The following is a 14,180-nucleotide window of genomic DNA, read 5'->3' as shown; positions in this document are numbered from 1 at the left end:
ATCTAGACAAATTTGGGAGGCATTCCTCATTTGCGAGCACGGCACAGGCTCCTGCATCAGTACGCTATCCATACGGTTCCTATGACTTGAAGTTGAATGTGTAAGGAGATTTTCAAAAAGTGTAAAAGAAAAGGGAATGCAGTGTTTCCGGAATGTGCCGTATTTAAGCTTCTTATACCGTGAATTAAACTGGTACGTGCGAGTTAAGGATTGTGCTGCCTTGCTGTTCCCTGTTGTCTGTGTTTATTTGGCGGCTTTGTTCGCCATGAAAAGTTGAACTCTATACAGCGGTACGATAAGCTCGGCCCGTTCGTATAAAAGTTTAAGTACGAGTCGTACTGAATAGTGCATGCACTGTGTATACACGACCGCTTCTCGTGCTGGAAGCGCTACCAAAGCTATTGAGAACGAGTCGGAGCTTCGTACTTAAATACTTAAATTTTATACAAATGGGTCCAGGCCCTGTAGTACGGTTTTACAGATACGCTCGCGGAAGACAGAGAGTTAGAAATAATCCAAAGTCCGCGACACATGTTTGGCGACCTCTTTTGGAACAAAAGTTGTTGTCCAACTTACCAATATTTCTCTTTCTTTAAAGGAGCAGACCAAATCCACAACACCGCTTTCGTTCGCTCGCTTGTCAACCTCGCTCCGCACTCTGAACTTTGTACTGCATGAAACGAGGGAGATGTAACGGAAAGTTTGCTGGCTATGGTAACTCCAAAATGTCCATATAGTGCAACAGGAAAATAACAGAGCTACGAAATGGGGGCCCGAACGCAAGAAGAAAGAAAGGTTACGCATCGTAATTTAATGCATGGCCACATATTCCAATCAACCACAAACGATTAACCCTGATAAAAATCTGTAGCGACACTGAGTATTTGTTGTCGTTCGTGTGTAGCGCGAGCCGTTAAAACAAACACACACACATGTGCGCACATTATAACGACCCACACGGCAGTGACGACGACCACTCTTGCTGCTGCGTGGGCTGTTGTTGCAGTGTGCGCGTGTGCCACACAGCAACCACACTGGTTTTTGTCGCTGCCGTTTCTATCTTATAATGCAACATCGCTACGAAACCTTTTCCTATTTGTTTTTCGCAGACATTTTTTTTCTTTTTGTGTTCGTGTAGCATCGGTCTCCGGATGGAAGCTGATAAACCAAACAGCAGAGGAGAAATTGTGCAGTCTCGTTACGTTTTTTTTATGTGTGTGTGTGTGTGTTGGGCAAACGATCTTTCGCCGTTTTGCCCTCCCGAATGCTGTTTCTCGGGGCTCATTCATTCATTCAGCGAGTACGAGGACACAAAAGCAGGGCAGGCATCGCAGAATGGCAGGATGAAAACAAATAAACGCGAAAGAAGAAAATAAGCGTCACCAAGAAAAACACCAATGTACGCCGTCATCATTTTCCCAGAGTTGCCGGTATTGCAACTTGAAAAGGGCGGTGGATGACGGCAGATTGCGGATGTCTCGGAAAATGAACCAATAGAAAGATTATTAAGTGCTCCCTATGTTCACTCATTCCTGCTGTGATCGCAGCGTAGAAGCGAGAAAAAGCAACACAATTTTTTTGAACTGCCATTGCCGCTGAGTTCTGTAACAGTGGCTTGCGCAAGACGGTTTGACGTACGGGTTGATCAAAATGCTTGCTAATTATTTTTGGGGTGTTTCGCGTCTTTTTCGAATTTGAACTGGAGGTTCCGTACGAAGGTTTCGAGCGTTAAAAGGTACTAGATGATCACGCGCTCCCTTTTGCACGGTCTACCAGCGTGCGCTGGACCTGCGCACGGACCGCTGAGACAGGAATCGGATCAGCAGTGATGCATCCACTGCACATGGGGCAGTAATTGAGAAGGCATCCGTTCGTTTCACAGGACGCCATCAACGGTGTGTGTGTGTGTGTGTGTGTGTGGGGGGGGTGATGGCAGGATAGGCTCGCCGTTGTTGGCCACACAGAAGTGGGCGTCGTCACGACTACAGCCAAAAAAAGAAAAGGAAGACGCATAGCAAAACAAAACACAAAGGAAGGACGGACGGATGGAGGATAGAGGAGGTTGAAGGATGGGGATGTGGTGAGGTGCACGAGTTCATCGGGGAGAGTACAGTACGCCATCAACGCATACGCAACATGTAGCCGGTATCATTCTGGCGCCTCCTGTAGCGGTATTGCCCGAAGACAACACATGTGGTAATGGCGTCAGATGTCTCCTAGTGTCACAGTATTCCAAAAGTGTGGTCTTGGTCATACCTGCCTTTATGTCCTGAAATGCTTTTGCTTGTCGTCCAATGGTCTACCAGAGCAGATGTTCGTACATGAGATGTTGTACTGTTGCCTCGAACTTCCCTTCCGGTGTCATCTGATCAAGAAGTGGTGCCAACTAGGAGATGGAAATTAACCCGAGGGAGCATGAAAGGGGATTGCATCAACGTTATATCAGTATAACGACGATAAAAACCGGAGACACGGAACAGAAAAAGGACAACACGACACGTTCTTCTTCTGTCTTTTTTTTTCTGTTCCGTGTCTTCGGTTTTTATCGTCGTTTTACAATGTACCAGCTCGCCTGCACCCTTGCACTTCTACCAGTTCTATCAGTACTTCCTAAACTGTGGGGTTCAGTGGGGGCTCGCGAAGCCGCTCAGGAACTTGAAAAAGGGGAGAGCAACAGTTCCGCTGAAATCATTTCCCGAATTTTGGACTGAGGGTTGTTAGGAAAGTACACGCTCTTGAGCACATTGACGATCCTCATTGCCTTTGCCGCGGTATACTTATGCGAACCCGGCTTACCGCTGCGCCGTCGATGAAAATAAGGTAAAGGTCGTGAGTCAACAGCGAGCCGGAACTGAGAGCTGCTGTGTCCTAACCCCGCCCTCGCTTTGACAAACTGCATGTGCTCTAACCAGGGTGTCGAACCGAAACGTTTTTCGTTCCGGTTACATCATAAACGATCCGGTACCGGTTCTGCTCCGGAGCAAAAAAATAACGGTTCATACCGGTTTTTAACCGGTTTCGCTTCTGCTGGGAATATTCATCCCCATAAAAAAATCAATGTTACAAAATGTAAACCCGTTTATTCCGCATACATGGTATTTAATATTAATAGACAGCTGTGAAATTGGTAGCTCCTGGTTCCTGTAGGTTACTGTCTGTTCAAATGGGCTTTCTCCTTTCTTGAAGCACATGCTACAAACGGACTTGTTTGTCGTGATGTCATACGTAAAGTACTTTCTTGCTGGATTGGAGCGATCGCGTCCCATCCGAATGTCTGTTGCTACTGTCTAGCCAGCAAGCACCACCGCACGAGGAGGACGCAAATCGAGGAACACCTTCACTCACAAACGCGCTCGACGGCTCCGTCTTATTTTCTTCGTGTCCTGTCCACAAAAGAGTTGCCACTTCGCACGGGCTCGCCCTCGCGTATACGTAAATGTATTCAACATAGCTGCTCTCCTACAAGGGACGCGTTGCGCGACATTACCGATAAAGAAGCCGTTATGCAGCCCCCTTGGGTCGCTGTTTAGTTGAGGAGAGTTTGCGGGGATCAAATTAAAACGAACACTAAGGCACATTGCTAGAGAGTCACATGTACCTCTAAGTCTGTGTGCGTGCGCGAACGATAAACCATTACAAAGGGAGCCTAAGGGTCATAGTATACCGACATACATTCCACCGTAACCGTAACCCCCGTATGGTATCCATGACATGGCTTCAGAGCACACGACGTCTGTTTCATTCGCCTATCCGTAGTCCAAACCGGCGAAGTTTTTTCTTTGACCGAAAACCGTTAAATATATTTTTCGGTTTCCCTCCTGAGCGAAAAAAACGTATACGGTTTCGATTCCGTTCCGGTTCGCACCAAAATAGCGTTTTTTTTCGGTTTTCGGTTTTGGTTTTCGGTTCGCTCCGGCACCCTGGCTCTAACAAAAAGCTCACTTCTAGCATTAGGAATAGTCATTCCTGCTGGCATGCATTTTCTTTCTTTTTTTGCGATAGTTTCTAGCGCAACTATTCACTATTGTGAAACAAAATTTCAACGTCAGTTATGTGTGTTTCGGGTCATGCACTGAAATCGGAAAGCTTGAGGCATTGCTGAAAGACGGAAACGGGGTGGGGGTGGGGGGATGCTATAGTGAATATTTTGGATGGGTTGCAAGGTAGCACAGCTCGGGAAGCTCTGCGAAAATCCGAAAATTGATAAGCGATAATAGACCTTGACTTTTTGGTACGTTCCATATCAGTACATAAATGGAATATCAGCAAATCGTAGCCAAGCGGACGATGTAGACTGTTTGCACATGGTGGTAAGATGTCTGATTGCTTTCTTTACGCATGAGATTCCTCGAGTGGAGCAAGGAGGCCTACTATATCGATAGTGAGTAGTCGGATAGTTAAATCCGCATCACTCCCTGTGGTGGTTCCAATGTAGATGTGCATATTTTTCTGTGACTGTGTATAGACCCTGCACACCATTTCGTGGAGCTTCCCTTGTGTGGTCTGTCCCATATCTACGGAAAGGACCATGTCTATGACATAGCGAAAAGCAGAGATGACCATGTCGTTGCGTGCATTTCGTTTTCGAACCAGCTCCATTCTATAGGTCCTCCCGCTAGGTGTGATGGTGTGTGCAAGGCTTGGTAGAATAGTAACCGAACATATTTTCCGCGGAAAAAGTGAGAGCGAAAACGATGAAGTTTCCTTTTTTTTTTTTTTCAAGCAGTTTCTTGTCCTGTTTCTTTGGTGCTTCAGCTTGCTTAGAATGATTACGACTAATTTTCTGTACCTAGCCCCTGCACGTATTGGTCGATTTTTCGGGGGTGGAACAAAATTGTGTTGCGTTCGTAACTGGCTCTCTTCTGTGTCCACTTTATAAGGAAGTGATAAAATTACGTTTAAAGGAAGCCTGTGTCTCCCATATGCATTAAAATATGCAACTAGGTAGGCAAGATATACATTGATTTTCTTTTTCTTTTTTACTGAACAGAAAGAGTCACATACAAAGAGCTGTTCCTTCGATTCGGAGAGAAGGCATACGAAAAGGGACATGCGGAAAAGAGAGAGACCTCTCCTCTCCAATAGTGAGTGAGTGAAAAAGAGAAATAACGGAGAAAAGTCACCTGTAGTAGCACAGGAGCTGGCAAACGTCTTCTTTGTGCAAACGTATATCTTTGTGAGTTGGCATGGACACTTTCGCGCTACTTCTGTTGTGTTGTATTGTGTTTGTGCTAGCCTTTTAAAAGATTAATGGCAGGGCAATCTCGATGAGTTTCGAGCATTAAGGTTGAGAACGGTTGTCCCAAGCTGCAAGAGTAGAGGTGTTATCATAAAACTTTTGGTCATCATTATTGTATTGGGTAAAAATACAATGATGCCTCGTTGATCCGGGCACCTCACTAGTCACTCCATATCATCCGGATAACGAATTACCGGACAAGCGAATCAAGCGAGAGGTAGCGTAAAAGCGACGAAGAGAGAGAACGCTATTGTATTCTGGCACATCCGCACATGCTATCTTCGAAAGACTTGTAAAGTGGGAGGAGGAGGAGGAGGAGTGTCGTTGGGAGGAACCCGAGAGGTCTGCCTGCCTCATTAGGCGGCATGTTTCTCGGGAAGGGAAAGGGGGTGGAGAGGAAAGGGTGAAGTGGAAGACCGAGCGGAATCCGCTCGGGGGGAGGATAGCTGCGTCCATGGGCCGACTTCAGGGGAACTGCGCCGGCATTCGCCTATTACACATCTGAGGGAAACCCAGGAAAAACCCCAGACGGCACAGCCGGCCCGCGGATTCGAACCGCGGACCTTTCAGCTTCTAAGCGCTCGCGTTACCGCTGCGCCACCGGAGCTGGTTTGTAAAGTGGGCTGTTTCAAATGGCGGGCATTTCTGAGACGTGTGACAGAAGTTAGCCTGACACCCTGCAGAAATACTAGAAAGCAATTTCTTTCTCTCTCTCTCCTTTTTCCCCCACAGAATGTCTAAGTGTAGTGCAGGATCGTGGACATTCCGACATTAACACCCAGCGCGTCTGCAGCCTTAAGTCCAGAAATACTTTCACGGGCTTGACTAGCCGATTGACTTCCGCTTCGTGGAAATCGAACACCACTTGCGCTTCACCGGAGCCATTACTACTGTCTGTCCTCAGCAGTATCCAGAAAGAGACTTCTGAGCAAAATGAGGGTCAAACGGTAGACCAGAAGGCTCATAGGGAGGTGACGTTGCTCTGGGAGAAGGCAAATGCCAAGGACGGAGCACAATGACAGTTTTCCGGGAAAGCAAATCGGAATGACACTAGTTCTGGAACATTGTTTCTAATACTCCATATTTTTACAGCGGCAGCTGTTATGCGCACACCTCCTGCTACTTCCGTGGTCCGCGTGCTCCGCACAGAACGGTTAACCGGAAAAAAACGGATTGGGTGCAGCGCGTTGACGATTGCGCAGAGTTTCGCAATGCAGGAGGTTGTACAAGTTCGCGTAGCAGCGTGGTGGCGTCTCGTGGCATCATGGCAAATGAAGCGCTTGTGGCGGGTACAGTCGATGACGGCGGAGTTATCACATAGAAAGTTAAAACCAGGAACCTTTGTCAGTGACAACTTAAGTACTACAATTGGGACCGCCCACTCATCCATGGAAGGCTCCTGAGATTGCTACCAGCCTTTGCACCACGCCTCCGCTTCGCGATGTAGTGAAAGCTCTCTCTCTCTCCCCCAGTCCCCACTTGGCCTGGGATTGTTTTTTTTTCAGTAGCTTCTAGAAGGGGCTCACCTCACTTTAGTGAGGTTGGGTCAATTTGGGTTTCACACATTGGGGGGGGGGGGGGGGCGCCGCCCCCCAGGCACGCACAAGGCGGTGCGGGCATGAGAGTGTGCCGCCAGTTAGGTCAGAAGGTCCTTAGTAAAGAGGGGTCCCCTTCTGGAAGCTACTGCGAAAAACCTCTCCCACTTGGCCTCGCCCCACTACATTCGCGCGCGCGGACCGATTCTTGCGTGGGGGCGGGGTCAAGTGTATAACATATGTTGTCACTGACTATACCTCATAACAACAAGTAGGAAGAACGAGGAACTCGGGCGGGTAACAGACGTCTTCAATTGTAGGTAGGGCGGTACGTACTGCGACAGGCAAAATAGGTTCGCTGGCGGCGCTATTCATTAGGGGGCCGGTGAAAGGAGTAGTCACTTTGTGTAACTCCTTGCACAAATCAAGGGATACAACAGAGAGTGCAGCACCAGTGTCGACTTGGCACGTCCGTCGAAGTCAATATAATTCGAATGCCATTTTAGTCTCTGACAACATCGCACCATGCCAACGACCACAAAGCAATAGTCATCACACTGAACTAAACAAACTTTAATGCATCCTCACTCAACCACACACAGCTGATGCTGGAATTCGCGTTACAGTAGTCGTAACCGTCCTTGTATTTTTTTTTCAGTCGTTTTTTTTGAAGAGCAAGTCGACTTATGGATGTCTAACCTTTCCCTTCATTACTCATTACTCACCGAAATAAACATGTTACCCTTCCCCCACCCCCTTTCCATCCACATGCCCGGATACGGATAGTGAATTCCGGTTAACTGAATACAAAACCAGTACTCGCAAGTTCGTTCAATAATTTTTCGGTTAATTGAATTACGGATAAGGAGACATGACTTATGTTTAATTATGTGAGATGGGTCCCAGGAATGTTTTGATATCTGTAACGTTGTGACTGAAAAGGTTCACATGACCGTGGACGTGATTAATGAAACGATTTTAGGAAAAATCTTCCCGGTAACAGCACCGCAAGCGATGCTGCCCCAACGAAACGATTAGGCCTCTGATATGAACATATTGTACACTTCATGGTGAGTGTGATAAACGATTACGATACGTCAGAGTTATCGCTCGCTTTGATCCCGTCCTTCTGACTCCGGTTGATAGGAGCCCAAGCAGCACAATGTACTGAAAGTCGGGTGCAACAGGGGTGGACGGTATGTGTCTTATCAGTGTTCTTTAGTTTCACGAGTTTGTTCAAGGCCTTCCACCTACCCATCCACCCCTATTGCACTCGACTTTCAGTACATTTTGCTGCTTGGGCTAGCGTATTGAACGTTTTTTGGCACGTCAGGTAGAATGATTATCGCTCGCTTTGATTGCGTCCTTCTGATTTGGAATAATATCAACATCGTGCAAAATTTGTGGCGGGCGTAAGAAACGATTAGGACATGTCGGGTAGAATAATTATTGGTAGCTTTGATTCGGTACCTCTGATTTCTAATAATATCAACAGAGTGTAAAATTTGTAGTGAGCGTGATTAATTGGTAGGCTTCGATCTTGCTCGCTGTGAGTTATTCGAACATGGTTCTCGCACATCTGTGTCTTAAGATCCTGAATTAGTTGAATTCGGCCAATAAAAATATAATCAAGTGTATACACCTGTGTATATGTTTATTCTTTGCATGGGTAATGCGTCGGCTAAGCGGGGTCAGCACGGGGGGAGGGGGGGGGGGGTCGTCGCGTGGTGACTGCCGGTGCGCGCGAGGGGTTGCATAACGACGCGGGAATTCCGTGGTATGTAGAGCACCGTGGTAGGGGGAGCTACTTTCCCTACTACAAACACAACCCACCAACGTCGTATCCCACCATTCGACATCAACATCACAGCTGATCACTGGACATCAATTTCGCCACCTGTCGTTGGACATGACGTTGGACATGTCGTTGGCAACGTGACCGTTATTCGACATTAACAACACATCACATCTTAGCCCGTCATTCAACATCACATCGTGCGTGCCATGATGTGCATGATAGCCGTCTTGAGTGAATTTGTCGGGGGTACGCCTGTACGAGGGACGTTCCAACGAACCCTATAAGTTCGTTAAATGCTGATTAACGTCGTTGTCACTTTCGGGAGTATTGCACGCAGTCCATTTCAGCTGCATGCTGTCCATTCTTAGTCACGAGAGAAGAGTTGCGGATACGGAAAACACTCCACGGCTGTGTTCCCGTCGCGTTATTGCGCGACCATATTATGAATGCACAGCTGTTGCAGGAGAGCCACCAATTCCACGTGCGCGCGCGCTGATACGGTGCTAATATGGTTTCATGCAGGTTAATCGATAATGTAGGGGACGCAGTTTGGCTTCGCCGGCCGACGTATATCAACCACGTAATTAAGCTGAAGGCTTAAATCTCTCGGCGTCCTTTGATCACGCATATCAATATCTAATTTGGAGTAATATCTCACTGTGTGGATACGAATTACCCGTTGTGTAGGTGCATGCTGCTAAATGAGTGGTAACAATATTAACAGTCACGTTGCACTATACGTGCGCAGTACAAAACAGCTAAGCTCTCACGGACTCTCATTTTATTCGTGCTTATAGTACTCTGTACAGGACGCGTCAATCTGGCGGCGGTAATGTGCTTTTCACCCTTCACCCAACATCCCGAAAGTTCATGATACTGGAGATAAAAGTGCCGAATGGAGCGCAGGTAAAAATCTCCACCGCCACATTAAAGGAGCGCCATAAGGTGTGATGTGATGTGATAGAAGAAGGAAAAAAGGGGAAATTTAAGTCACGATTGAATGGCTGAGGACCCAGGAGCTTTACAAGGTCAAATGGCCTGGCGTCCATGAAAGCCAGACTTGCTTCTAGTGTCCTGCGACTGCCGGCATACTTGGAGCACCTGACGAGGGTGTGTTATAAGATGTCGTGTCAGTTTCTGCACTGCTTTCTGTGATAATCAGGTGACTGTGGTCTGGCCGAAGGCACTTTGAAGACATTATGCCACTTGACACGTGTAGCTTATTACGTTATGCACGGACTGTACGCGTAAGAGTATCGAAGAACAAAATATACCGAGTGTTTCCACGAAAGTGCCTCACCTGAATAATTCGAAAACTTTGTTTTTGCGAACGTCCTGGACACGTTTGACATCATCTGACCAGTAAGTGGCTCATTTGCATACGCTCATTAATTAAATAGAATTCCCAACTTTTAAATTTTACTTCGGACGCTTTCGGCCCCTGTGCCGTAGCATCGGGACATTCAGCAAAACATACAAAAAAAAAAGAAAAATAACTCTTGTTTCGTCAGCTAGAAATTTGTTTAGTAATAATTGGTTTCGGTCTACGCATTTCCTGCCCGGAGTAGAGCAGCAACGCGTTTTTTTGACTCAGCTGTCCGGCTCTCAACTGTCTGGTCATCGCCTGGTCCACGCACGGGAACAGTTCACTCTACACTGGGGAGACGGAAGATAACGAAGAGTCCCTGACTGGTAAACGGCACTCAGAGCTGTCGTTGAGTTGGCGAGATAGTTAGTGCATCGTGCGCTATCGCCTTTGCGTACGTAGGGGATAGCGTTGGTGGCAATGCGTACACGCAAAACATACAGAGGGCTTCTCGCAGTGCGCAGAACCACCATCACGCCATCCCCTTACACGCGCAAAAGTGATAGCGTACGGTGCACTAAAACTCACCAGTAGCGAGGTTTAGCATACCGTTGGTAACGTCACCGTCAAGTTATACCGTACCAACCGGAACCGATCACCAATGACAGCCTGCATGACTCAGAATCTTATTTGATTGGGTGCGGTAGACGCGGTAGCCTATCGGGCTTCCGGCAGCGGTTCACTAAAACTCTCTAATCATAATCACTCTCACACACGTTTCATCATGAAGCCTGCAGGTAAATTCTGCTGCTTACCCTTCTGATACACTGATTCTGCATTTACATCTTGTAGCTTAGAGAAATTCTGAATGCCCAGGGTGACACACACATACAATACCCCCCCCCCCCCACACACATACACATACCCCCCACCCCCCACCCGACGGTGCCACGATCATTTCCCGACTGACGGTTATATCACCAAGAATATAGGATCGCACCTCGATGCTGCTCTGATCACTTCCCGATAATCAGTCACATGATCCAGGCGCGGCAACGGATTTCTCTTCCCCGACTGCCATGCTTCGACTGTAGCAATCACGTGACCCACAGTTTCGAATCTGGCCAATGATGTAGCTCGATAAGTCGGTCGTGTTTTCAGGTTCGGAGACCCCGTCGACCTCCTGGTTGTGAGTAGCAAATTGCCTCTGTGCCACTGAAACTTTCGACAACTTTGATATTTTTTAGGTGATTCATCGCCAGGTAAGAGCTATTTCTTTCTATGGTACTCCTCGCATTGATAAACGTTACACGTAAATGCTTTTCAACATGCATGACAGCGCTCTAGAATACCTCTCAAAACTTAGCAGCGCAGTTTCCCATCGTTTCGGTTTTAGTGCTCCATATGCTTTTTGTGTTGCTTTTCGGGTGACAGGTTATGTTTTGGAGAAATTTTGGTTCAGTACAGTGTAGAAGCGCATGTATAGTGTATTTGATTGATTGACTTATTATGAAAAAGAACAATATGGAGAAAAATTGTGTATTTGCACGAAATGGAACAACTTCTTCAGGTTGACTGCGTGCGACAGTTGTGCTTCCAGCTCGTGCGTGCCTACAAAACTGGAACACTGGACATCTTCAGCTCGAGGTAGGTTCTCGTTGGTTATGCGAAATATCTTAGAAAGAACAAGTTCGTCGGTGAATAAATTATTCTGCATTAATCCGTCCGCGCGATATGATGCCTATGGCTAATGCGTTTTTTAATTCAGAGTGTCAAACTGGACACACTGCCGGGGCGTGCGAGAAGAAATCAATGTTCTGACTCGGGGTATCGGTGAAGAGGACACCACAACATTTCTGCCTCAGAGCCTTTGTTCCCGTGATGATAGTCAAGATTTTTCTAGCAGATCTTGTCACGCCATCCTGACAACGGTAAGTCTATTTACTCTGTATGTATTGGTCGTAACTCACATCCCCAATTTTTTGTTTCTTTTGTCAAATCACTTTCACCATCTGTATTCAAGAATGTGTGTCATCCATCTTCCTCTTTCAGAATCCAGCCTACACTTCGATCACAACCCTATGAACCTATCTCGACGTGATGTTTGCTTGAATAAAGGAAAAATAGGTACACAAGGGGGCAAGCTGGTGTGACGCTGAACTTCTGTCTACTTGGTTTCTCTCAAGCTCGAGGTGATACTTCCACTTCAATGTTTACTTATAAGAAATATAGTCTGGTATGCTGTGTTGTTTTTGTTTTAAAAATACTTCGGGTATCCATATCGATTTAACAAGGTTTCATAGCAAGAAAAAAGACATCTTGTTGATAGATTATTATTTTTTCACAGTTTGTTGGTCATTTTCTCACGTGGAAACTGTGCTATCCTAAGTTGGTGTTTGTCACGTTTCTGTTAGCACCAAGCTGTCCGCACATATCCCTTCATACAGTGGCCCTTAAGTGGCAACTTGCTCTTTGCTCCTCCTGTATATAGTTGGTGTGGTCAGACTACCAATGCAGGTTGCATACCAGAGCAACATGTTTCTTTTTTATTATTATTATTATTATTACAGAAGTACTACAACCGAGATACGGAAATGTCACCCTATAAGAAATCTACTGCCAGCTATCCGCTGGTTTGCAGGCACTGGGGATAAAGACGGTGACCAGGAGGCTCACAGAACACAACCCCTAATGCAACACAATGGGCCCGCATTTATAGGAAGCCCTGTGTTTTATAGATGACAAAATGTTACTGTATGTAGGACTAGGCTTAATAGAGAGGGCACCTTTCTATTTTGCAAGTTCACACCTATTTTGAGTGTTTCAGTGTCACCAATAAAACTTTTCACTGTGAAACATGGTGTCATTATTGAAATACATTCTAATATGTACATTATATGGGTAAAAATACCAGGCGGGAGAGGGGGTAAACGGAATATCGGGTGCTCGTCGGGAAGCCGTTGGGGTGCTACCCTGAGTTTGTCGCATCCCGACTGCAGGCCTATAGCGGCCCAGTGTTGCAAAGCGACGTATGGTCCGACGTCAGGGGCCGACAAAGTCGGGTCGCTCCCCTGCCACGGCCCGACTGTGAGCCGACGCCTTGTGCTGCCTGGGGTGTGAACCAGGCAAGTCAATACGCAACTGAGGGCCAGACAGTTGAGCCAAACAGCGCATTGCGGCATTCGTCCGCTTCAGAAATATGCAAACCGACACAAATTAATTACCCGAGAAAATTATCAACTGTCGACGCAGTTATTTATTATTTTTTTTCCTTGAATATTATTCACTGAGGGTTGCCCGATCGCAGTGGCACAGGTACCGAAAGCGTCCGAAATAAAATTTAAAAGTTATGATTCTTATTTAGTTAGTGCGCGTGTGCAAATGAGCTACTCACTGGTGAGCTCATGCCCGATGTCTGAGGGATGTTCACTAAACGGAAAGTTCTCCAATAACTTCGGCCGTTTCCGAATTATTCAGATGCCGGAGGTCTAAGTGAAACACCCGGTATCATTTTTCTATGGCATTATTTTTCTGCGGATCCCTGGAGACATCTTCGGTGCGGTTCCTCTGACAGCGATAACAGAGTTTGAAACGTCTTTACCAGATGAACTAAATATGTGTAATTTATACCTCATGATTATGTTCTCGCGCGCTTTCCTTTCGGATGTCACGTATAGTCGAGAGAGGAATTCGGTGGCGTCACGGCTTGCTAGTGCAGTGCCGAATATTATTTATTTTCTGAGACTGCGAATGCGGGAGACGGGAATAACAGCCTCATGTCTGTGCCTCCGAAGTGTAGCGAAAGTCTAACATTGCTTTTATTTTTTTAACATCATGCATTCGTCCTGTCACTTCTTCTAACGCCTTTATTGTGGTCGCATGACATTATGTCCACGCACATAAGAATTATAACAAACCTGGCATTTATAGCGCATTCAGATGCCTGCAGTTCTTCTTTCGGATCGGAGCAGAAACCAAACGGAGCATAATGAAGCCCATGGACAGTGCTAACGAAAAGCGAACGATATCGCTGCCGCCTGGTGCATCGAGATAGCTGCAGAATGTTGTGATGCCGAAAATGGGCGGTGGTTTCCTTTTGTATTTTCTTTTTCCCTCGTCCAACGCACACACACACACCGACCGAAATTGGAAACATGGACGAAAGGAAGAAGGGACTCTTTTGTCTGATAAGAGCGACCAGGCATGAAGATAAACTTTGGAGCTTTTCAATAAGACCCATGGAACAGACACTGCGCCTGCGACAGAAAAAGAAAGAAAATACATTGGCGATGCAGAAATAAA

At 46.5% G+C, this 14,180-nt stretch overlaps 1 long non-coding RNA gene across 1 annotated transcript; it reads left to right on the top strand.

Moving 5' to 3' along the window:
- The first annotated feature begins 11,471 nt into the window (after positions 1 to 11,471).
- On the top strand, positions 11,472 to 12,546 carry LOC135383737 (uncharacterized). Its single transcript, XR_010420037.1, has 4 exons — positions 11,472 to 11,525; positions 11,647 to 11,809; positions 11,931 to 12,070; positions 12,449 to 12,546. It is a non-coding gene; the product is annotated as an uncharacterized LOC135383737 (long non-coding RNA).
- Positions 12,547 to 14,180: the final 1,634 nt, after the last annotated feature.

Source organism: Ornithodoros turicata, chromosome 2 (genome assembly GCF_037126465.1).
Source record: "Ornithodoros turicata isolate Travis chromosome 2, ASM3712646v1, whole genome shotgun sequence".
NCBI lineage: Eukaryota > Metazoa > Arthropoda > Arachnida > Ixodida > Argasidae > Ornithodoros > Ornithodoros turicata.
This window is presented reverse-complemented; position numbering and strand designations above follow the sequence as displayed.